This window comes from Pezoporus occidentalis, unplaced genomic scaffold (genome assembly GCF_034315485.1).
Source record: "Pezoporus occidentalis ecotype Australia unplaced genomic scaffold, CSIRO_AGI_Poc_V1 ctg69, whole genome shotgun sequence".
NCBI lineage: Eukaryota > Metazoa > Chordata > Aves > Psittaciformes > Psittacidae > Pezoporus > Pezoporus occidentalis.
Window position 1 is genome coordinate 1,473,005 of NW_026916041.1, and position 24,803 is coordinate 1,497,807.

General features: G+C 40.8%; 1 protein-coding gene across 7 annotated transcripts in view; it reads right to left on the bottom strand.

The window, feature by feature from the left end:
• The window catches only part of PAG1 (phosphoprotein membrane anchor with glycosphingolipid microdomains 1), a 111,715-nt gene that overhangs the window by 39,722 nt on the left and 47,190 nt on the right, over nt 1-24,803 (bottom strand). For 3 of the 7 annotated variants that reach the window (XM_062641558.1, XM_062641559.1, XM_062641560.1), the window contains one exon: nt 6,695-6,759. The exons of 1 other annotated variant lie outside the window; for it this stretch is intronic. The gene's annotated coding sequence lies outside the window, so the exon portion shown is untranslated. Of the gene's footprint in view, nt 1-6,694; nt 6,760-9,240; nt 9,903-24,803 lie in introns of those variants that run through there. 3 more of the 7 variants (XM_062641562.1, XM_062641556.1, XM_062641563.1) reach the window with 3 other exon arrangements.

Here is a 24,803-nt window from a genome sequence, read left to right on the forward strand (position 1 = left end):
AAGCAGGTTTCCATTCCTGGTAAAGAACATTGATAGGATGGCATTTTAACTGCTGCATTAGTTATCTACCCTGAGCAAGACTAGACAAAACAAAAGGTAGGAATAGAATAGAACTGGACGATCTAGCGAGCAAATTTTGCCAAAAAATGCCCACACCACAGGAGTACAGATTAGGTGGCTTGGGCTGCAATATGATAAAAGGGCAAAAAGAGCTTCTGTGCTCAGAAGCTCTGACGAATCTTGAAACAGTCCAACAAAAATTACTACTCTATAAATTGGGCACTGATGGCCATTCACCCCCTCAAGTCCCCTACACACTGAAGCAGGGGCTGAGGGATCACAGCCACATCAAGAAACACACTGTCAGTAGTAATGTGGCAGAGCCATAAGCCAAAGCAAGTTTTGGATAAAGTTCTGTATGCTATACTGTTTTGGTACACACAATTCTCCTCTTCAGGAGGAAGAAAGGGGAAAAATAAAGCAATTTTTATTTCTCTATAGAAGTATGGTTATGAAGACAAGCATTCAGCCTGCTCTGAGGCTTTGATGAGCAGCTTAAAGGATCTCAGGAGGCTGCTAGGCTCTTGCACCTGGAGCCGGCAAGTTACTGAAAACACATGGTGACTTTGGTCTGTAGGAATAAAGGACAAAGACTAGGGTGAGTGCCTCTTTTCAGGTACACCAGTCTTTATCCACAGTAGGTAAAATGCAGCAATACTGGTAAAATAAGCAGCTGTGTTATTAGAAATATTACTTGTCCTGGATAGCCTTAAAGACCTGCAACTTACCACACATGTAAGGTGAGGGGTCTGTTCCCTACGGTTAGAGCAGGGACATGCCCCATCCTTCAAGATGCCAACCCTAACTCACCAAACTCATAATTTTTCTCATTTTATTTTTTGTCAACAAAACTAAAACCTACAAAAGGAACAGCATGTAGGGTCAGCTCTGTACGATGGAAAATGCACCCATTTGCAGAGTTAATAACATGTCCTCACCCTCAAAAGACATTAGCATGAAATAGCAGCTGCTCATCCTCTGAGTGCAGACAAGTGTTGGGAAGAGGTGCTGAGAGGCTTTGTCCTAGAATTACATGTCAATGCTTTAAACATGATGTCAGGAAATTATTTTAATTGCCCGTATCGGTCAGGGACAGAATTGGTCCTATATTGGTAGGAGTGGTGCAAATATCTTTCCCTGATCAGGGTGTTGTTTGAGAAGATCATGCACAGACCCAAATACCTAAAAAAAACCTCACCATGAAATAAAATGACAGAAAATCACCCAAATAAAATAGCTTTGCAAAATATTAGCTAATAATGATAGATTCTGACTGCAAGTCTTACATACAAAGATCCGTTTTCTTCCAAGTATGAGCACTGAAAGAGCAAGAACTGTTATTTTTGAGATCAATGTTACAGTTCAAATGCCACAGACCATATTAAAGGCATTCACAACTAGCTCTGGGATTTAGAAAGAAAAAAAAAGACACTGTCATAGAGAGGTTTCTGGTGATCACAGTGCTAATGACCATGATAGATTTTTTTCTAAGCATCATTATCTAGTGGCCTTGAGTGCTAATTAAAACAAGGACTATAATGCCTGCTTTAATGGGGTTTGTCTCAGTAATGCTCCTAAATGGAATAAACTACATTAAATCCAGACAAGCTACAAAGAGAGATAAATGGCAAACCAATGCACTGAAAACCTAAAGATTCTTTTAATTTACTATTAACTGAGTTGCCATCCATGGCATTGACAGTTAACTGCAGTTTTGTAATCCATTTGCTGAATTGCACAACTAAAATAGAAATGTGCTGTCCTTCCTTTTAAAACAACAGACTAAAGGCCTGAATTAACCTCCAGAATGGCTGCTTTTGCAAATACTGTACTAGAACTGGCTGTATACCTATTTTCTTCTTTAAAAATAAGGATAGCAGCTCCCCCGGAGTTTTTTTGTTAAAGTAAATAGATGGAATCTGACCCTACCAAGGCAGCCCTGCTCATAAGCTGAGCCTCTGCACATCACACGAAGGATGCCCTGGCAGACAAAGGACCTCGCATGCTCCCTCAGCAACCACAGCCATTCCCCACAGCTCCAGTGCTGCAGGGACAGAAGCTAACTGATCTCAGTAGGCTTTGGATTATCCTCTTAATTTTTATGGGAAGGAAAACTGAATGCCAGGAAGCTTAATTCATTGCCGTTGTCCTTCTCCTCCTTGTTTCTTTGGCCTTGCTCATCCCTCCTCTGCATACCCTGGCCCACTGCATAGCCATGCTGAATTTCTTCAGCTGGATACCCAGAAGATCAGCTACATTTGAAATCCTCAGAAGCAATTAACTAGGTTTCCTGATGTATCTATTTTGCTGTACCTCTCACACTGAGATGGGAGGATCCTCAGCAGAGGGGAATGCAGACTACAGGATTTTGGACAGATTCTGCAGGAAAAGATGAAAATGTACAGATAAAAATGACAGCTAAGGTATAGAAGCAGGAATATTCCAGTGTTTATTCAGAGGCAAGAGTGAAATGCTTCCAGGGGTCCAGTTTTGGAAAAGATGGATTAGCTCTTTGTTCACAGTGTACACAAAATGTAGGATCATGCATTTTGTCTTGAGGAAATTTTCAATAAAGGTCTTTACAAACTGAAGCTGTAGCTTAGGGAACATAAAATACATTCTGTAATTAATTGGTTCCCCCCAGTATTGTAGAGAAAAAATTCCTGTGGTTTGATTGCTTTTGTAAAATGGTTATTCTTCTGCTCTCATGGGACTGTGAAAGGTCAGTGGTGTTGACTATACATGATTTATAAAGTACTCTGGGATGAGAGGTGTTGTGTAAATGTAAAATATTATTAGAGCATACTCTCCTTAATTCACATGCACTGAAATGGAATTGGCTGTGCCACAAGAGCAGAACTAAGGAACCGAGTTAGCCTGATGATAGAGGACTCTCTAAGCTACTGCTAGGCTATGACAGCACAAGTATAGATTAATCTCACAAAGCGATTTATCTAATAATGAAAGTTATTGCTGTTCATCTGGAACAGGTTATATGTAGATTATGAACGTGAAGACTGTGCTAAACAGAAATGACTAAGTAGGCAAATTGTAGTCTACTCTGTGCCACAAGGAAAACGTGGCTTCTGAAGCAGATGTAGGCACAGGAGCTCCTCTGTAGCCCATCTACCTTCCACAGAAACACTGCGTCACACAAGCCAGTTCTCAAGTATATGCCCGAGATGCTTGCCATCCCATGGTCCTCACGGGCTTTGCAAAGCCGCACTCAGAGGCACTTTCAGACTCAAAATATGCATCCTATTTATCCCTGGCTTTGCTGGAGGCTTCCAAGTTCCCCTTGCACATTTGAACCTTGAGACTTGTTCACTTACAGCTATACCTAAAGAGGCTTCTTAAAAACCAGTGTCACCAGTGATAATGACCTGGACTGGACTAGCGGTCCCATCCCCTCTCAGAGAAGCATAAATTATGCTTTCACACCACTTTTTGGGTTCAATTCCAACTTCTCTCTTTCTTCTGAGCACAACAGTTTATACTTCAACACTACAATAAATAATCAGTTTGAAGTAGATCTTAAAATATTTTAACAGCTGGGGCAATGACCTTATTACTCCACTTTACCGTAAATGGAAGAACTCCCATTCCCCCTCCCAAAGACAGAGATTGCAGATCATATTCTGAATTCTTTTCAAGACCTAGGTCAAAGGATCTCTCCAGCACAGCCTGTTCCCCTTCACATTATTGTTCCCACTCTCACAGATTCTTTTATCTAATTCCCTTCCTCCCTGAAGTTTACAACGTCCTTCCAAATTTTTTTCAAATGCACTTCCCTTCTCCTAAATTCCCTGTCATTGCCATCTAAAACCCTTCTTCAAATAATGCCAGTTTCTTTTAGAGAAATGGCACTATGAATTCAGCACCACAAAGTAATCTCTTCCTGCCTTTTCTCCTGTGCTAAACAATTTTGAAGGGGAAAAAAGAAAATGGCAAGAAAAAAATCATACAATACAGTGCTTTGGCTAAAGTATATGAGCTTCCTGCTCCTAAAGAGAAAAATGAAGCTCTTACTTTTGAAGGTATTCATGCTTTCCCATGAAAATTGACACATCTGTCTGAGCAGTAAAGAAGATTCGGATTATCTGTATTTGAGAGAATAGTTACATGGAGTTATTGCATAAAATGATTGATTTTCTAGCAACAGAAGTTTTATTCAAGGATAACATCAAAGTTATTCTCATCTGTGCAAAACACTTCTCATCCATCCACACAAAAAAGGCTCCTAATTTCCTCTATCCTGAAAAAGAATTATTGTATTTTTCTCTTCACTGTTGATTGAAGTATTTGGTTTCTTCTACTTTCTTTGGATAATTTTTACACTTAATAGATTTGCTCATTTGGCTACAGTTAAATTGCTGTGGTAATAGCAGACAATGGCACTCTTAGGCTACGCTGTACGTGATTAATCCATGCTCCAACTAAAACCACTTATCATCTGGGGGCTATCCTTCCCATTTGTCTTTTCCCTGTGTTTCCAGTTCTCTTTCCTAACAAGGAGAATGACAAAAATCAGTATGGGTTTTTAACCTAGGGAATGACATTTTTAGCTCTGAGCACTATGTGTAAATGTAAATTTACAGCTGTTAGAACAAAGAAATAGCAAATGTGAGGCAGATGTTAATATACAACCCATTGTTGGTAATACAAGCAAAAATCAACTTTAAAAGTCCCTCAGCTATTCCAGTAATGAAAGCTGACTTGCTTGTATATGTACATAGGCCTCTGCCTACAGAAAAAAGACCTAACTAGTTTCCTGCAATCCATGGAGTCTAGTCGAATCCTCTGTGTCATTTCTTCTTCTTCTGATACTATCAATCCATGGGCTAGAACATAAAGACAATGAAGTAATGTCCAGATGTTTCTTCCATTTAGCAATCTGATAAACACCCAAAGAACACTTAGAGTCTCTATTGCCAAGTAAAGTCAAGTGGTATCTGGACGATTTTGAATCCTATGCTATAGGACTATTTTCAGGAACATACTCATCATCAAAAGTTAAACCCCATGTCTTGTTTCTATCAACTACGATTTGAATATATGTTTCCAAGAGCTTATAAAGCTAGTAGGCAGAACTAATGAGCAACTGCTCTGAGCTCACTGAGAACTCTGCTTTGTTTTGAAATCACCAACTGAAAAATCCTCAGAATGTCTGTGAATAAAATAAGGTGCTTCTTGCTGTATCTAGCATCTTTGCTGCTTCTACCATCTTCTAACCCTTGTAAACTTCTGAATTAACTGTCCTGGCATGGTGAACACAAGTCACAGCCAGAGGCACAGAGGAGCATGGATATTCAGGGTATAATTACAGTTTAGATTCTCCTCCAGGGTCTCCAGCCTCTCTCTAGCTCTCACCATCTCACATCTCTCATCATTTCGTCTCTCTCATCTCACATCATCCCTCCCATGGACCTCGATCCCCATGAATCCTGAAAGTCCTTCCTTCTAATGTTAATACAGCAGCGACTTCCGATTGTCTTGTGTCAGGCACGTTTGTGTTTGTAATTCCTTTCACACTAGGCAATTCATTAAGGGCTCTGTTTTGATTACCAAAATGTGTGAACACAATTTTGTATCTCATCTGTACAGGGTCATTCCTATGTCAACTCATTTTTGACTGCGACAGTCTTTTCCCATCCTAAAGGCAAAACAGTGTTTACATTTGGTTAGTTAAAATATTTACATTGCACATTCAAATGATGCATTTTCCCAGTGACAGGGCTCTCTGTGGTATTTCCTCCTGTACCTACTATGCAGCGGAAAGAGATGATTAAAATGAATATTCTGGGTATCTCTAAACAAGCGGATTAAGGAAACAAGCAGCACAGCTACGCTATGCTAACGCTGCTGGGCTTTGTAATATCCATGCAGGCTGTGTAATCTGTAGTGTATGAAAGCCTGCCTTTTAAGATCCCAAATCAGAAGAGCTACGCATTATCCAGTCATTGTATTTCAAATAGATTCTTCATTTATTGACCATTTATTTATTATGAGGCAGAGTAAAACATGACAGATGTAGGTCCTGGGAAAGGAGGCAAGAACAATGCTGTTGCTGAACATCAGTCTGCCTGTGGGTAAAAGCCTCGAGTGCACCATGTCTGAAGGGCTGCAGAGATGATGGAGGCTGCTACCCAGCAGGAGAAGACGGAAGTGAAGTTGAGAAGGAAAGGCAACAATAAAGCTGGCAGCAAAAGGCCACAAAGCCACGGTATTTCTGGGAATCAGAAAACACACCTGATTCCCTGTGTTAATTTAACACTAGAGAGCTCAATAAAATGCTGCAAGCAATGCTGCAGAGGGACCTTCTGCAGACAGCACTATCTTTTCCCCGAAGACACTGCTTGAGCCTCACGGGAGAGAAAGAGTATGCATATAAAACTTCACGTGATAGTGAAATTCATCATCATTTAAGACATACGAACATGAACACCGTAAACTCATGTATTTACTCATTTTGCTCATGCATTTGTTACTACTGAACAGAAAGGACCACCATATGCAAGTCTTTTTGAGAAGAAACCAGATGCAGAGTGAAGGAACTTCTCACACAGGTATTCCATAGCAATGCATAATTAGGGAAAACTTAAAAACCCCAGCTCTCAGTGGGTATATTCCTTACCTTACAACACCATCCACACAGGTCTTCATACAGGCTCTCCCAGTGAGGAAGCAAAAGCTTCTGTGCTGAAAAAAATGATGATGTGCTGGTTAAGAAGACCCTGCCTGTGCTTACGTCCATCACAAACTCTGCTGCATCTTTTTGTTTACAGAAACATATACAATAGATGAAAGTTCACTGTGTAAGCAAAAGTTATTTATTTTAGATCAACCCTGCCCACTTAGTGTCATATACTTGGGAGGAAATGGGTTGTAAAAGTCACTGTATAAATGAGGCATGCAGCATTTAGAAAATGAAGTTTAAGCAAGATTATTTTATGTGTGGGAGACATAGTTGCTCCATTTTATTCAACTAACAGCAAATGAAACTTCGTGTTTGCCAGTTAAAACACAGCAGTAAAAGTAAAGTAACACTCTACACCAGTATGAAGCAGTATGTCACAATAATAAATAATCAATTTTGATTTAACCTAAAAAACCACGCTTATTCGCATGTATTTTTATTTCCTGATATGACTGCCTTTAGTAAAGTGCCTTTAGTAAAGCATCGACTGAAAAACGATCGTGAATTGCAACCCCTTTAATTATTCTGGTCCCATTGTTTTGCTTGTGCAGAACAGCTCTGCTTTGGTATTTCCACACTTGCTGGTCCTTGACAAGCGAAAGAAAATCACTGAAAGACACAGAATCTAATCTGAGGTCTCACTTCTTTTTCTCATGGAGTTAATGACCATAAATATCTCACATTTGACAGAAAAAAAAAAATTAGACAAGCCTAAATATCCTTATTATTACTTTAAAATGTCCTTCTTTACTGTAGGTGTTGTCTGTAATGTCTCTCCCTGATGAGAAGAGTATTGCTAAAATGCTGATGCCCAAAAGGCAGGATGAAGCGTCCAGCACCATCTCTCCAGCCCTGCTGCTGGCTGAAGGGGCTGGGGAGCAGGGACCCCACTCCCCCATGCTGGAGCCCACAGTTCCCTCTCCCTCAGTGAGGATAGGCCCATAGTGAAAGCTTTCATGAAGGGAGTAAACAGAGTCATTACCTGCCCACCTGGTGCCTTGCACTGCCCCATCACAGAGCAGCCTGGGGAGCAGCGTGTGGATAACTTGGGTGGACACTCCTGCACAAAGGGGATGCTGCAAATCCCCAGGTTGAGGGTCAGGATAAATCCAGATACCACATTCTGAGCAAACAGTTAACAGTCTCAGTTTTAATGTAACTCTTTTAATCGTTATTTCCCCCAGCCATGACCGTGGGTACACAGCCTGCAGCTCCCAGCTTTGGCTAGCTGGCTAGCAAAGCTGCGCCGGTTTTGGCAGAGGGACGTGCAGCATGATAGGCAGCGGCTGACGCTGTCACTAGCAGGATGTTTTCCAGAGTTTCTCCTACAAGGCAATGTGTTTATTCTTTGAAACAGTTGCTCCCTAAAGATTAAAACTGAGCAGGAGCACAAAAGCAGCATGTGTCCTCTGGGGCTGCGACGTGCCATAAAGGAAACAAGAGGTACAAGCTACGTTCTCCTGAATTACACACAGCACATAGTGCTGCACTGGCAGAAAACAGTGAAGTCCTTCGGTGCACAAATTAAACTCTTGTTTTCACGCTCCCTTGGGGAAATAAGTAAAAAAAAAAAAATTCAACAAAAATTTCCCCAACCACCACTTGTAACATTAAGAGCTCCAGATGTAGAGTTGTGTTGGGGGTACCCACCACAGCTGAGCCCATTCACCCCAACCTGGGCAAAAAAAATGAAAAACAGCCAAAGCTCCAAGACAAGCACTTTTAAGACCATGTTCGTTATCATCCCCAAATAGCAGTGTACACTCTCAAAAATACAGTCATCAATTGCAAGGGACAGAAAGCATTAGGAACAGCAAAGAGATCCAGAGAAGCACTCAGACAAAGAATGTGTTTACTTTAGAAAAATAATAAGAATTCTTAAAACTACTAAAAATATCACTGAAGTAGTAAGAACACAGGAGAAATATCTGCACAACAGCATAAATTCTGTTTATCACAGTCTGCATAATCTTAGTTATTACAAAGTGCCTGGAAAAATGAATGCAACAATGATTTTTCTTTCTGCTGAGGTGTGTGGAACAGATGTTAATTTTTACCACTTCACAGGATGTTTTATACCCCAGGAAGTACCTGCAGGGGCGAGGAACTGTCTCTGGTAATAGGAAGAAGAATTACCTTGCTTAATGGCTGTATGTTAATGTATTTCTATTAGCAAAATCTATTTAATATTGCACATACACAGTAGCTTGTGGCTTAAAAAATAAGAATGCTGGAGAAGGAGACTAAAGAGACTTTCTTCCTCTGATGGGAACACATACAGATTTCCTCATTACTGGTAATCCGAACTAAGCCTGCATAAAGGGGACAAACTTCAATAACCCTCAGGCGCAGGACGATGCCACCTTTATTCTCCTAAGGAGTACAGCCAACTTCATAACTTTTCCCATTGCATCAGCCATATTTTAATTAATAACTGAATAGCAGCAATCACTACCGTGCTACTATAAAGATGCAAACATTACCTTCGATTAAAAAGGTCTCCTCATCCCAGACCCCATCTGCATTGTGCAGAAGACACCAGGAGAGTCTGTTAGTGGTGCTCTGAAACTTCCTCTTGTCAACGCAGCTCTAGGAGATTCTGGACCCCTGTCCTCGGCTGCTCGCCGATTCCGTATGCACGGTGCAGATCCCCACCTTCTCTGACTGCCAAGTCGGGCACAGCCTGCGAACAATGCTGCCTCTGTCAGCCCGCCCAGCCAACGGTGGCACAAAGACACGTTCATGCACAGCCCTGGACTTTCTTTCTTTTTCCTCCTTCTTCTTCTTTCTGGAGTACCAGCTGATGAGAATGGGTGGGAGAAAAATGCTTATGGATCTGTGATCAGCCAACGCTTCGCTGTGTTCAGGAGGAGCAAGACGGTGTCAGCACAGGATGGACAACCTGGTGCCTAGAGAGGAGATGGAATCCGCACTGGTGAGAGTGCTCCCTGCCTCACTTCACACATTTTTATTTCAGATCCGTGGGTGGCTGTGTGAGCAGGCAGCCCAAACAGGGGAGGAGTTACCAGAAATGCAATGCATGACTTGAAGCCTTGTCTGCCTTCTCGAGAGCAGGACGGAGAGGCAAAATCACAGTGCAGTGACACAGCAGTGAGCTCAGTCACCCCACCTGCCACTGCCCGCCTCTCCAAACTGGCTGGGAAAGCTCCTCTCCCTGCTGAGGAGTTATCCTGGGATGGAACATGGAGGCAGCAGCTGCTCTCGCACCCCTCGGAAGTCACACTCCGGAGAGCCTCTGAGCATGCTGGCTGTCCCCACCCTCCCCACAGCATTGCCAGTTTAATTGTCAAAGATGCTCCATGATCTTAACAAATGACTGTAGGATGAGACAATGAACGACATCCTCAGCAGATGTTTACGGCTGTCACTAGGAAGTGGGGAAGATGGCAGCATCTTAAATTTCAGTTTTCTGCAAAGCTCCCCTTGGAAATCAGAGAGGCAGAGCAGAAAGACCTTTTAAAATCTGGTATCTGTATTTTTCTTCTTGTGAAAGGATTATCATGTGCATCATGCACACATTTCATATAACTTCAGCTTTGTTTTCTTTCCTGTCAGAAATTGAGAACTGATCTGGCCCAGCTTCAGAAGAGTCATAGAATGATAGAATACCAAGCTGGAAGAGATCTCAAGGATCATCTGGTCCCACCTTTCTACGCAAAGCTTGATCTAGACTAGATGTCTCAGTACCCTGTCCAGCCAAATTCTAGAAGTGTCCAGTGCTGGGGAATTATCACTCCCCTGAGGAGATTATTCCAATGGCTGATTGCTCTCACTGTGAAAAAAATTCCTGAGTGATGATCTCTGCTGAAACCAATTGGAATTTTAATTTCTAATATTCCCAAGCCAAGTTCCACAATAGATGGTAGCTCTTCACATTCCTCCATACTAATTATAGTTCAGATCTTAAAATGCTGCAACTGAATGGAGCAGTGTGCAACAATGTGCTTTCTTCTAGAAGCACAATCAAGGGACATGCAGCCCTAGGGTGCAGCACAGCTGTGAACTCATTCCAGGTCCCTGATGAACCATTGCAGTGTTATAATAATTTCCTATGCAATTAGTACTAATTGGTGACTTCCTGGCAATCCCCAGGGGCTCTATCTCACCCTTTTGGCAAATCCTACCAGATCAGGCTTGATCATCAGTGGGGCCATCACTGGTGCCACAGCAATCAGGGCGCATTTTTGTGTCCGTATTTCATGGGAAGTGGCAAGTGCTATTTTGAATAATGAACAATCTCAGATATGCCACTTTCAAAGTAATCCATATTAGTTTGTAACAAGACATCAAAATAAGAGGAATTAAATTAAATATAATTAAAAAATTCAGACTAAATAACATTAAATATAATTAAAATTTCTAGAGGGAAATTATAAACTTTTTTTTGAAAATAACTTGCATAAAAGCATTTCACCAATGCCAAGCTCCAGCATCATTTTCATGAGCAGTGGTGCTAATAGATAGCAACAGACCAGTAATACCCTGCATCTTGTGCTCAAAATTAAGCTGAAACCAGAGCACTACAGATAAGCAACCACCTCTTCTAATTTATTCTTTAGTAACAGTTCTTAAGGAAGTGTCTTCCCTTTATCTATTAATAAGCTCAAGTTGTCTTAAACATCTTCCCAGATGGAATTAAGCAGGATCAGGACTGATTTATATCAGCAAAGCCCCACGACTCCATGGCAATAAGCAAAATCACATGCTTTTTGACAGAACATTGGATATATCCAAAACATAATTCAGAGTAGCTTCCGGGTCAGCATCACAGCTGATGGATCTCCAATGTGATCTCTTTTTGCTGTACAGAATTATTTAAGAAATCCTAAACATCCAGATATTTCTACACTTTAAAAAAGAATGCTGAGGGAATTATTTAGAGTCAAAAGGATGCCCTAAATGAGAACTGTATGGAGACCAGACTACATACATCATTCAATAACTAGGAAAGGATGCAACAACTAATGGTAAAATACATTAGGAAATGCTTGTTGCTAGAGGCAAGTAGAAGTACTTCAACTAAAACAGGTCAAGTACAATTAAGAACAAAGTCCTACAGGCCAGCTTTATTCCTCCTCCCTTTACTGCTTCTCCTAAGTTTTCAGTCTACAATAATCAGTGGCCCTCAGCATTACTCTTCTCATACAACTTTCCTCCTTTGCCACATAACGTTTGGGAACCACAACACAGCGTCAACTGGTTGTCTAATGTTCTATTCGATTTTTTAAAGGCCTTATTGTCTTCCCCCCCCCGCCCCCAACCCATCTATGGCATGTAAAGATCCAACCACTACCTTTTAGCCTTACATGAAAAATGAGTACTTTCAAACTATTCTCACAATTATTTTAAAAGTACAGAACATGACTAATTTTCACTGGTGTAACCCCACAGTAATTCCATTGACTTCCAGTATCTTTGGAAGTACATCATCTGAGACGTCCCTCATCTCTCTCTCACACATCCTTAGCTCTCAAAGGATACAAAATCAGGAAGATATTGCTCAGGGCAGTTTAGGTAGCAAAAGGGGTTGGAGGGATGAATTAAGGAAGCACAGAACGAAAGTTTCAGAGAACTTTTCCATAAAAACATGCAAGAGGAAGGAGCACACTGCACACTGTCAAGGACACTGAGGTGCAGTATGTGTCTTTGGAGTTGCAGAAAGATTATTACATTTCTTAGTACACTGCTACTCTGAAAAAAATCTGGTCTGCTCACAGACTTTTATAACACACACGTGATCACACTTTCATTTTACATCTACAACCAAGAGTGTGTGGGATATAGCATTCTGTTTTCCAAAAACACAAGACCAGGAGTTTTGCCAGTGAAGCATGCCAAGTCTTTGTCACTGCTGCTCTAATACCCTGATATCAAATTCAATCTTTACAAATACAAAGCAAACATCATTAAGCAAATTATGAACATCTCTGTCCATACAGATAAGGGTTACAGTTGTAAATTACTTCTCTAAATAGGTGTTACATCAAATCTTCATCTAGTAGAAGACAAATGTGTTCAGCCTGCATAAGGTGATAATGAAGCCTTAACCCTAGAGATCTTAGTTAAATTTAAATTAGCTGTCAATGAAAACCAATTTGATAACACTGCTTATTCTAGACTTCCCTTAATTTTTTTTCAGTCAAACTTGTCACTGCTGTTCCTTCCTGCATTAACTTTCTGAGACTGTTGCTTCCAGTGACAGTTTTATTTGTAGCACTGCACAGCATCAGTATGTGCACCTCATCAGGTCCTTCTACCAGCCTGAGCACAGTGCTGGACTGTACCAGGTTCTCTACAACTACAGGAGATCCAGAGATTAAACAGATAATTACATGTAATTGAGCATCACCTTTTGCTCTGGCTGGGAGTTCTTCAGTCCTGGGAAGTACCTGCATATCTCCTATGTCTGCTGAAAGACATACGTACGCTAGACTGCCTCCAGTGCCAAGAGTCATATTTCATTTTCATCTATCTTCCTGAAGTATTTCACTTGGACATGGTCTGTTCTCTGCTAAAAGCTCTTGACTAACTCAGGTGGATACATCATCTATACAAGTTAAGTAAGACTTGTGGCCTTGTGGATTTTATTTTGTCAAATCTAGCATGTGTCTAAAGCCCCTTCTTAGAGCAGTCAAGTCATAGAATGAGAATCATTTAGTTTGTAAAAGTCCTTTAAGACCATGGAGTCCCAGCCATTAACCCAACACTGCCACGTATACCACTAACCCATGTCCCTAAGCATCACATCTACACAGATTTAAAGTCTACCAATACAATCTAAGTTCAGTATTAATGTGTTATAATAATGCAAAAAATTTTTCTAGATCTTTTTTTCTGATGGAAGTTGGTTTGCAGCATTACAGTAATTATGAACTACTCCACATTCAGTAAAACATTTTTAAGAATACCTGATGTTCTTAAAAACAAATTTATTTCTCATCTTTCCATCTCTCTGATTAGCACCGATAATGGAACTCAGACTTTCACCTCTTCTGCTTCCAGTATTTATCAAGCATTTGAACATAGCTCTTCAGTTTCCATTTGCAGTAACCAGAATTTCCAACTGTTTTTTTCACCCAAATACTTCATAGATTTGAGCTTGCTTTGTCCAGACAAGACCAAAAGTATTCAATCTGCTACAGTCAAGACTAAATACTTACATATGGTTTCCTAATGCTACTCATTAGGACATGGTTGGCTACAAATGTCCTTCCTTCAACCTCAGCTAGCTCATTTTCATTAAAAATGAAGAAAGAAATCACATTACTAAGTTTTCATTTTCCACCCTTCCTAATTTTCAAATTTATTCCATTTATAAGGCCCAACTATGACAAGAGCTTTTTAGACCATTTAACAGGAGCAAAGTCTTAAGTGACCCGGGGAATCTTATTTTTTGTTGAATCCTCTCTTGCGTCCTCCCACTTTTCCTCTTTTCCACTCCTTAATTAAATTTCAGGTTAAAGCTTTCTGACTCACAACATTCAAATGTTTTTCAGATTTGGTTAAAAAGTCTTGCAAATCCATTATCTTATATTGTCACAGCTAACCAGGAGAAACTCCTGAATTATCTGGATATATGGACAAGATCTAATTATCTAAATCAGGTTGTTAAACTGTAATGCACAAGGGAATATATATATATATTTTTAAAAATAAGAAATCTAATTAAAGTGTGCTCAAAATAATTGGCCGGACTATAGGGTACTAGTGGGCAGAGGTTCTGGAAATGTAAGTGACACGATGCTAGTTGGCAAAACAGCCACCAGAAAATACAAATCTAGGTGTGATTCAAGAATTTCTTTTTGAGATTACAAATACAAGAGACAAAGAATAAGAACCTCCTGTTATTTACTGAGAAGCTGCATTATAGCAGCTGAGAACAAGGACACCTGTGTCACTACTTCATCACCAGCCATAACTGCTTCTGATCCTGTCTCCTACAGCTGACTTGCATTTCCACATCCTGATCCTGTTAGACCTGTCTGAATTATCCTAGTTTTGCTGCCAGGAGTTGTGGCATCATACTCAGTGAAAGCATACCAGATAAAACTGTATTCAGAAAATTGCATTATGCGGAAAGTCATTATTAAGGTGTAATTTTCTCTGAACAAGCATTTGCACAAACTATACAAATCCTCCTACCATAGCTACCCCTCTGTAAAAACTGTTGGAAGCACATTTAAGTATTGAATTAGCACTAAGATGTCTGTAGCATTTATTAATAAAACAAGGAATATATAATAAAAGAAAAAGAAACCACTCTTAGAAACTTTTGTTTAACCACAGTGAATTGAAATAATGTTTAATACTGGAAGATTATTTCAGGAAAAACAGGACGTAGACTGTCCTGGTCTCTTTGATTATTGTAACAGTTCCTGGTCTCTTTGCTTATCGCTGTATCTTTCACAGTGAAAACTGGTTTAAAAGACAGGAAAAGCAAGATGAACAACCTTAATCCCCCTCAAAACATAAATACAAAGTTGGTGAATTACATCAAACATTTCTTAATGCAACCCAGGCTGTTTGTGCTGTCCTAAGTACTTACAGGACAGAGCAGAGACCTGGCTGCCCATGCACCTGCTTCATACGGCACTAGACTGAAATCTAGCAATAATGTCCAAAGTTTGACCTATGTCAAAAAAACAAACAAACAAACAAAAAAAAGAACCCAAACAAAACAGCCTAAATAAGCTGCTGTCACCCCAAATTCATAGAGCTCCTGAAGCAGATGATTAGTATGAGAATGCATTTACAGCTCCTTTCTGCTACTGCTGTCTTGGGATTTTATGCTTTATACCTGAACTCCACACTCCTTGTGAGGGACCAGACCTGGTTTTATATCTGGTACTATATTGTCCTTTGATATTTCGTTCTCGCTTGGACAAACTCACCATGGATGGATTGGCACATATCTGAAAGCCTCACCCAAACCTGGTTCACAAGGCTGGACTGAAAGAATTCAGAGAGTAATTAAAAAGGAATCTTAAAATAGCCAATCTCTCAAGTACCTGATAAAGCCAGGCTTGCATAAGGGTACCGAGAAACTGGACCCTGACCTGACTTTCAAGTATATCTTCAACAAATATTTCTGAGAGTGAAGTGGCGCAGTAAGCCAGTGTCTGACAACCTAGGGAGCTCTCTAAAACCTCTGAAAGTATCTGTCCATAAAGTTTTTGCCCCGATCACAAACCATGGCAGTAACAGAAGCTGGTTGGTTTAGTTTTTATGACGTTATTAGCTATTAAAAACCAAAACAAAACCTCCAAACCTCTCGAGCATCAGGAATCAGTAAGAGCCAGCAGAGGCTCAGCCTTTGGCATGCTTCTACTCCATCAGCCATACAGGAAAGCCAGTATCTGCAATGTAGACTTTACCCTGTGATTTTTAAGTCCACTACTGGACCATGGCTCAATAAAGCAGGCAAAGCCAAAGAGAAGCTGCTGAGACAGACCACCATCACCAGGCCTTCATCTACCACGATGCCTTCATTCCAGTGGATGTGTTCTGCAGGCACCTGCTGTCTGTGTGCCATCAGCAACCACCTTCATCCCACATATGGGAGGTGGCAGATGGAGTGGGCTGATGGACAGAGGGCACAGAGCAACCCTGCTCTGACCAGTGCCTGGAGAAAGAGGACTTCCCAGAACATTTCTATGCCTCTTGTCTTTGGAAAATAACCTTTTAAATCCCTCTGTCAGTGGGAACAGAACGGGATGCTTAAGGAACCCTGCAATAACTTGTGGATGACAAAGATTTTTTTCTTTTTAATCTTTGAATGTGACCTCTGTCATTTTTACAGAAGTTGCTGAGGTAGCCAGTGAGTTAGCAGAAGCCTATTCACTACCTCCGGTCTCCGTGCTGGACAAAATACATTAGACAAGACACTGAACGATATTGTATATGCCAATTTACAGAACTGGGACAGATGCTAGAATAAAATCCTAAACCAGAGATCAGAGATCGTATTTGTTAACCAAGGAAGCTTTGCCAGAAGATGTAATTGCACACAGAGGATCACATAAGACTACTTTAGAAAAAAACCCCACACTTAACCAAGTCCTGAAATTCTTCTTCAGTATTTGCATTAAATCCATGGGAATTGTATAGGCTTCAGCATGTGTTTTCTCCTACAGCAAAGCAGACAGATGGGCAGACAGAGATGTGAAAAAAACATTTTCTGTTAAGCCTGAGGGGAGATGAACAAGTAAAAAAAAGCCCTCATGTGCTTCCCCCCCCCCCCAAAGCATTACCCCCCCCCCCCATACTGACAGCCTGGCTTTCACAGCTGCCTTCCCTTGACTACAGAGAAAGCAGTGGCTGGGGGCAGTACCCCTGCCAGCACCTCTACCACAGCCAGGAAGCATTTGTCAGAGCAGGAAACAAGCCTGGGGCTCCCCATCTCTATTGCCCTGCCACCCAGCACAGTCCCGGGAAGAGGTGTCACCCTGTTTCACAGCCATCAGTCATAGCAACACAGAAGGTGGCTTTGCAGAAATAGTTTCTGTTGTACTAAAATTTATCAACCATAGCTTGTTCCCTTCCTAACAGTTATTAACGGATTTCCTTATATTTTTTTTCTCCTTTTCATGCACTTTCCTCCCTCTGTTAGGAAGGCATCAGAGCAGCTGCAGCCACCTGTGAAGTCCTCAGTAGGGACCCTTACTGCTGCTGCTGAGATATCAGTGACAGTCCCATGATGATGGAGAGCATCTTAACTTCAGATAAGATCACTTGCTGCTGCTGTGGGAATCAGGCAAAAAAGCACTGTTAACAAGAGAGTGCACCTTACACACTATGAGAAAACAAATTAATCGCGCAATATGTTTAGGAAAACCTCACCTTAGAATCATAGAATAGTTAAGGTTGGAAAGGACCTTAAGATCATCAAGTTCCAACCCCCTGCCATGGGCAGGGACACCTCACACTAAACCATATCACCCAAGGCCTCGTCCAACCTGGTCTTGACACAACCTTCCTGGGCAACCCATTCCAGTGCCTCACCACCCTAACAGGAAAAAATTTCCTCCTTATATCCAATCTAAACTTCCCCTGTTTAAGTTTTAACCCATTACCCCTTGTCCTATCACTACAGTCCCTTCTCTGAAGTGTTTCAGGAATAATGTTCAATCTGTACACTCCCCAAAGACAAAATATTAGTTCTTGTTTCCCATCACTTTTAAAATCAGATTTTTGGGGTGGCTGTTACCGTCCTCTCTGTATTAGACACCAGAAGTCACAGTGAGTCAGAGCCTGAATCTTTGCTCAAACAAGTCTCCTAGGAATACCAGCTTGGAAAGCAAGCCCTGGGAAATGAACTCCTATTCTCTGCTCCTGGAAGCATCACAGTCAGCAATCCCAATAATCAGGCCAACTAATGCAGGTCTCTTTATGTTTTTACTTTTCTAATAGCGAAAATAGAGAAGGGTGGGTTACCTCGCATGTGCAGCCTCTTCAAAACTAAACCACAGACATGAAGAATGTGAAATACCAGCCATATACAGATCTCCTCCAAGAAATGCAATTAGCCCAGAGATACAACTTGGCTGGCAGATATGGTTCCAAAAATTACAGGTCTTGCAGACACAGAGAAATCTCCTTGCCTCTCTTTATGAAACAGCTTTGCCTGGTTGGTTGGTTAGTTTTGTTTTTTGAAGTTCAATCTTTCCATTAATTCCAAATCCTGACAAAACAAAACTTATTTGCTTGTGTTTTATGAGTTTACGGCCAAGAAAAGCTTCATGCGAACAAACATTAATATGTTAGGCAGTCATTTAGGTATTTGCTCATTTAAATAGAAGGCCTTCCTTCACATTAATTTAACCTTCTCAGTAAGCACAGGAGGTGTCAAACGCTTTGGCCTGTGTGTTGGTTCTTACTGACATAGTGACAACTGCCAATGGCTCCTTTTTTCAAAAAGTAAAACACTCACACAGTGCTACCTAGATTTTTTATAACAATATTAAATGTGGAGGAGGGCAGAAAAGGGTAAGCAACTGAAGTCACACCTACAGACAAAGTCCATATTTACCACCCAGCGTACACGCCACTGCAAACCCGCTGTTAACAGATGCAAAGACAAGACAGTTAAGCTCTGCTGTTACCTGTGACCTACCATCTCCTACTTCTGCTCTGTGCTCCCGTTCTTCAGCCATTCCTTTGCTGCAACTGCATCCCTGTCTTTTTCCTGCTGGCTACTCCAGCCCCTTCAGCATTAGCAGTAACACCCAAAGCACTGGATATTGCCTACATGATTCATCACTGAATTAACACAGCATAAATCACCCAGGCATGCCAAAGCAGCACTACATTAATGCTTTGTCTGTCCTGCAAGAGCATCCCTCAAAACTCCTAGAAAATAATTTCAGATGACTGTGGCTTTGTTCTCACTGAACTCTGGCCAGGAAGTGGTTAAAATGGATGGGGATAACCACTGCAAATAATCTGAAGGATTGCATTCCTGTTATGTTTGCCACTTTAAAACCTATTTTTTTGCCTGTATCAATCTTTGTTTGATACTGCCCTGCTGAAATCATTAGAAAGACTTGGCTTTGTGCAGGTGGAAAAAATCCAGAACCTGATCCAGCATGCAGGAGCACCACTGCTTTGCCTGCCATGAGCCTGCAGTGCCGTGTCAGCCATTTATTCCTCCAGATATCCACCTGCTTAGGAAGAAGCTTTTACAGGAATTGTTTTAACTACATTCTGTGCCATGCAAATGCTCAGCCAAAAAAATTCCAATCTTGTTCTTGACATAGTCTTTTTCAGTACAGATGGAGTTCACAGGAATCGTTTCTCTTCCACATTTGTGTTTTCAGCTTTATCAATTCTATTTGTTCATGACCCCTTGTCACATATCATTCTTATTTTGGTGCTAGCCCTAAAAGAGCCACAGATGTGAGTATTTTTACTCAGCATCATCTTGCTATCCTCAACTCTGCCTTAATGTAAAACAGATAAAAGCAAAACCCCTACTCCTCCACATAATTTTACGTTCTCAATAATAGTGTTCAAATGGTAGGTGTACCTGTGAAAACAAAACAGAGCTGCACATGTGCAACATGAAGGATTCCTATCACTGCAGAGATCTTATCTTCTGTGTTTTCCTGACTGCAGTTAAGTTAGAGACACTCCCAAATGGTGAAAACTAGCAAAAAATTCCCTTAAAAAAGTCTTGCAGGAACTATTTGGTAGTGTTAAACTTTTTGTTTTTTAACATGTAATTCTCTTCTGAAAGCGGATAATGTGAACTAAAGTACTGGAAAATGAAGTGGCTTAAGATTATACAGTCAGTTGGGCTTTCTCTAAAGAAACATTACACAGACCCTTTGTGGCTTGTGAAGCTCAGTTTTTAGAAGCCAGAAGAAGCAGCATGGAAGCTTGTGTCAAAGGACAGCAGCGGGCAAGATTCTGCACAACGGGTCTGAATTGCAACTGCGCTAATACCCTTGTCACATAAAAGGACAGAGCGATAAATGGGAATGAAAAGGAAGATTAATTCCTGGTAGCTTTTATATCTAAAAGCCATACCATCAGGGCAGCAACACCAGCCAGGAAGTTTTGTTCCCCATAGCTAGGTTGGCCCCAGCTCCAGGCTGGGACCTTGACTCTGCAGCATCGCAAGCAGGACACATTGCAAACACTACAGATGAGGAGTCTTTAGAGAGCTGAATGGGGAAAATATATAAGGACACAGCACTCTCCCTGTTGCTTTAGAATACCTAATTCTGGCCATTGGGACAGCCCATCATTTCTGTACCATCAGTGAGGATCACTCCCCGAAGCACTGCAAGAGGGTCTGGAAGATAGAAAGGCAAAAGATGGATTTTCAAGCCCCTGGGAAGATAGAGGCAACTCAGGATAAGCAGGTTAGATGGATATCTGTTCTAAAATAAGATGCAGCAAGATCAGTGAGCTTAGTGGCTAGGCTGGATGGCCACCAGAGATTCACCAGCCTGAAGCTTTCTGTTCGGTGGCCTTCCAGACAAAGTTTAAGAAAAGTGCCCTGAAACAAGATTTAATATCTTTCCACTGAACAAAACTTCAAAAACCTCCAGAAAACCTTACACCAGTTTCCTTGAAAGCCAAAGTTTTCACATTTTTTCATGAAGCCTGTCTCAGAATCTTAAAACAGAGCATGCCTAAGCAAGTAATCTGTTTCATGACTTTAATTTTTTTTTTAAAGGAGCAAAATTAAAAGCAAATAAATGACACTGGTGATGCTTGCAATCACTGCCAAAGAGTGGAATCTACCATATGAGCTGAAAAATTAAAAATGTAAGAGTTTAAGAGTATAGGAAGAATGAGGTGAAACCAGAGCAAAGATGTGTCTTGCAACAAAGCTATGAAGAGTAATAATTAAAACTGGCAAAAGTACTGGTGCACTACAAAAAAATACAAAGAGAAAAAATATTTAAATCATCAAGTTCAAATCAATACTACTTAGACCTAGCTAAAGGTATGAAAAAAATACACCTATAAGGAAGAAAATAAAGCAATACAGACTCAATCAGAAATGTAACTAAGCTAAAATAAAGCCGCATAAAATTGTGTGCAAGTTCAGAAAGACTCTTTGCCTTTTATTTCTTTTTAATAGTACAGCTTCCAATCTGCTGGTGGACAGCAGACAAGAAGAGTCCTGGGGCCTTGAAGAGATCCATACCAGAAACCTCCACACTCACTCTTGTGTCCCACAGCACAGCCAAACGAAGTTCAACTCTCCATACGTCGCTGAAATGTTTCTGAGCTGCTGGAGCCTGGAGGAGCTCACGAGTCTCCACAGACAGAACACTCTTCTGGAGCACCCAAGAAAAACATCCCTTAATTTTGGCACTATGGTCACCTAGGGGCTTAACACAGCCATCCACACTGGCCTGCAGAAATGAATGTCTCTCCTGGACACGACACCCTGGTGTCGTGCATCGTGGACAGGTGGTGGCATTGCCCTGTCCCCAGGCACTGCCTTGGCTGCCTGGCTGCCTTGCTTGGCAGGCACCTGGGGCTGACCATGAGAGAGGGCTTGCTGGAGGAGAAAAGCCAGGAAAGACAGAGAAACTGAGACAAAAGTTCTATCCTCATTCTCCCCCTATACAAGGACCTGCCAGATTGTCGCTTTTCAATTCTTTATCATCTCCACCCTGACCACCAAGACTGCAAGCCTTCCAGGCTGAGGAGATGGCTGCCACATTGATATTCATTGAGGAGATCCTGAATAAAGTTCATTTATTTTTCAGAATTATTACAGGTAATTGGAAACATCTGCTACAAATATGTATGCCAGAAACATCCCAATGTACCAGGCAGCCTCTGCAGGAATACCCACTCTGTCCTTTCTGGATAAGTTTTGCCAAGGGCATCTTTATTGTCAAAGAAAAAACACCATAGGACTAATCGGCCAAATGCAGAGTTTAAATTGTCTCTGTTCATTTTCACACAAAGTAGTAACATATGTTGCGCTGTCACAGCTGTGAAAGACATTTTCATCTCCTCGTTTGGCTTTTAACTGCTTTCTTGCAGTGAAGCAGGTCAAGGAGTTTTGGGAACTCTGTTCCTCTTTGATACCCAGTAGCATGCTTAACCTAATATAGTTCAAGCACATGCAATTAACATTTTATATTTGTATTGAGATTAATGTCAATATACTACGTTAATGTAAGTACATTATTTAATGTAATCTTAATGTTAAATATTAGTGTAAGTATTTATGTGAATAAAGGATAATTATTTGAATGTCCAGGGGCATAAAATTCCTGTGGGAATAGAATGCAACCTAAGTATGAAGTATTTGCAAATCCCAACAAATATATTAATTGAAACCTACTGAAAATCCACGCTGGAATTTACACAGACTTTCTAAACAGGCTGTCAAAGACAATGAAAAATTTAAGCACAGACTGGACTTTCTAAGTATTATCAGCCCTCTGATTCTGTTGCTAATTTTCTTTTTAACAGGATGAAATGTGAGGCATGATAATTTTTAGTAGATCTGTCAAAATTGTGACTAACAAAAGCAAACCACAGTGTCAAATTTATTTTTTTTCGGGAAAAGATGAACAAAGACATTCATATTAAGGAGTGAAGTGTGTTTCTCTCTCTAATGAAGTCAGATGAGACTAGGTTATGTCTATATAGTACAGCACTTGCCCACAACAGCTGGAGACTTCTCACTGGCTGCATAAGGCAGCATGATAGAAAAACTTGTTTAAAAAGGTGAAGAGTAGTAACTCAGAATCTCCAAAGACATCTTTCAAGCAGTTGCTCTTCCCTCAGATGCCAGACAGGGAAACTTTATTCAGGGATATTAAAAAAACCAACAAAACACCCCAAAACAAAACAAAAGGCGCTGAGATTTTGAGCCAGATTTCTTTTTTTTTTTCCTTTAAATTACCATGGGTAAAACTTCACGCAGATGGTCACTATGAATTCCTATCTCAAACCAGATTAGAAACAGATTTCCCTTTTACACAAAGAGCAGAAATCAATCTTCTGTAATACAATCTTCTTAGATCCTCTCCTACCCCAAGGGTAAGAACAGCCACAGATTTCTCATTTAACAGTGTGGGAATGGACATTTCTTTGCTGACACCATTAAGAAGTTCCAAATCATGGTGAAAGAACTTGCACTCATCAACAGACAGAAAAAAATGGGCTGTGAAAAGCAGAAGACCGCGTAATGTCTGGATACATATTTTGATTTGGCAGAATCATGATGCTGACAGTAATAATACAAAAATAATAAGGCTGACTGAAAGAGCTAGTATTCCCTTACTCCCTGAAACAGAATAGTTCCCACACTACATCTGAACTGCAACAATAATTAGGGATGTGGACTTCTGGGCTAATTTTCTTCATTTTGTGTAATGAGTTTATGACAACCATTGTCAAATCACCTCTCATGTCTGAACAAGCAAGTTTGTATTTCTGCTTTCCTCAGGAACAGGGAATGATAAGGGTGGCAGTGATTATCACCTGTACCAAATTCAAGAGGTATTAGGTGAATAAACCTATGGACCTGGCTAAGTAGTATTCTTGATCCCTCACCATACTGTTATATAAAAATTAACACAACTGCTTTACAATTTTAAGCCATCATCAACCAGGAAATTATACAGTGAAGTGCATGGTTCCTGAGCATGTTCATAGGTTTTTATGCCATGAAAAACACAATTACACCCATTTGCTCCTTCAGACTGTGAAACAGCTTTCTCTTAAGAGAAGTGGTGGGTTCGGTGGACAGTGCCACAGCTTCCTCTGTCCCCCTGGGGAAAGCCCTGACCAAACTACTGAGGATTCACTGCAGAATGCAGAAGTTGTACCCACACAAAGGTGGGAGATGTGCCATTTCTGTTGGTATGAAACAGAACTAGATGAAGGAAAGAAAATCACACATTCTTGTTTGCAGCATCAAGTCACTCTTGATTCTCACGTTTGTTGGCTTGCCATGCTGCCCGTCTGACACAAAAGACAATCTCACTCTCAAAGCAGAGTAAATCAGCAAGTAAAATTCTTGGAACAAACCCAGTGAAATCTGTCCAATACTTTCCTAAAAATGCATATTAAACCTGCTTCAGCCATGAAAACTAGATTAACATGTTTAATATAGTTGGAAAAAATAGTAATTCATGTCAAGGGTAAACAACGTAAGCATGAAAACTAGGTGAGATTAATCTTGAGAAAACAAAAAAAAGATGCAGATGTTTCAGAATACAGCCCCACTACTGATAACCATTGTGTAATGTGCCCTAAGTGGAACAAACTGTCATCCCCACTCTTTCCTTGTGTGGCAGTTAAAGAAAGACGAGCATTAGCATATGAATTAATGAAACAAATGGCTGGATTTCCTATGAAATCTTAAGTTCTGCTTTTTCAAGATGAGGGAGAACAAAAATCGTGACACATGCTTTCTCCTGAAATCCACAGAGCCCTACGAACCTCAGAGGACCAATGCAAGGAGGGAATATGAGCAGCGACAAGAGCGGAGAAGTGGCACCTGCGCTTGCCCGAGCGTCACAAGCACAGCCCTGGCGCA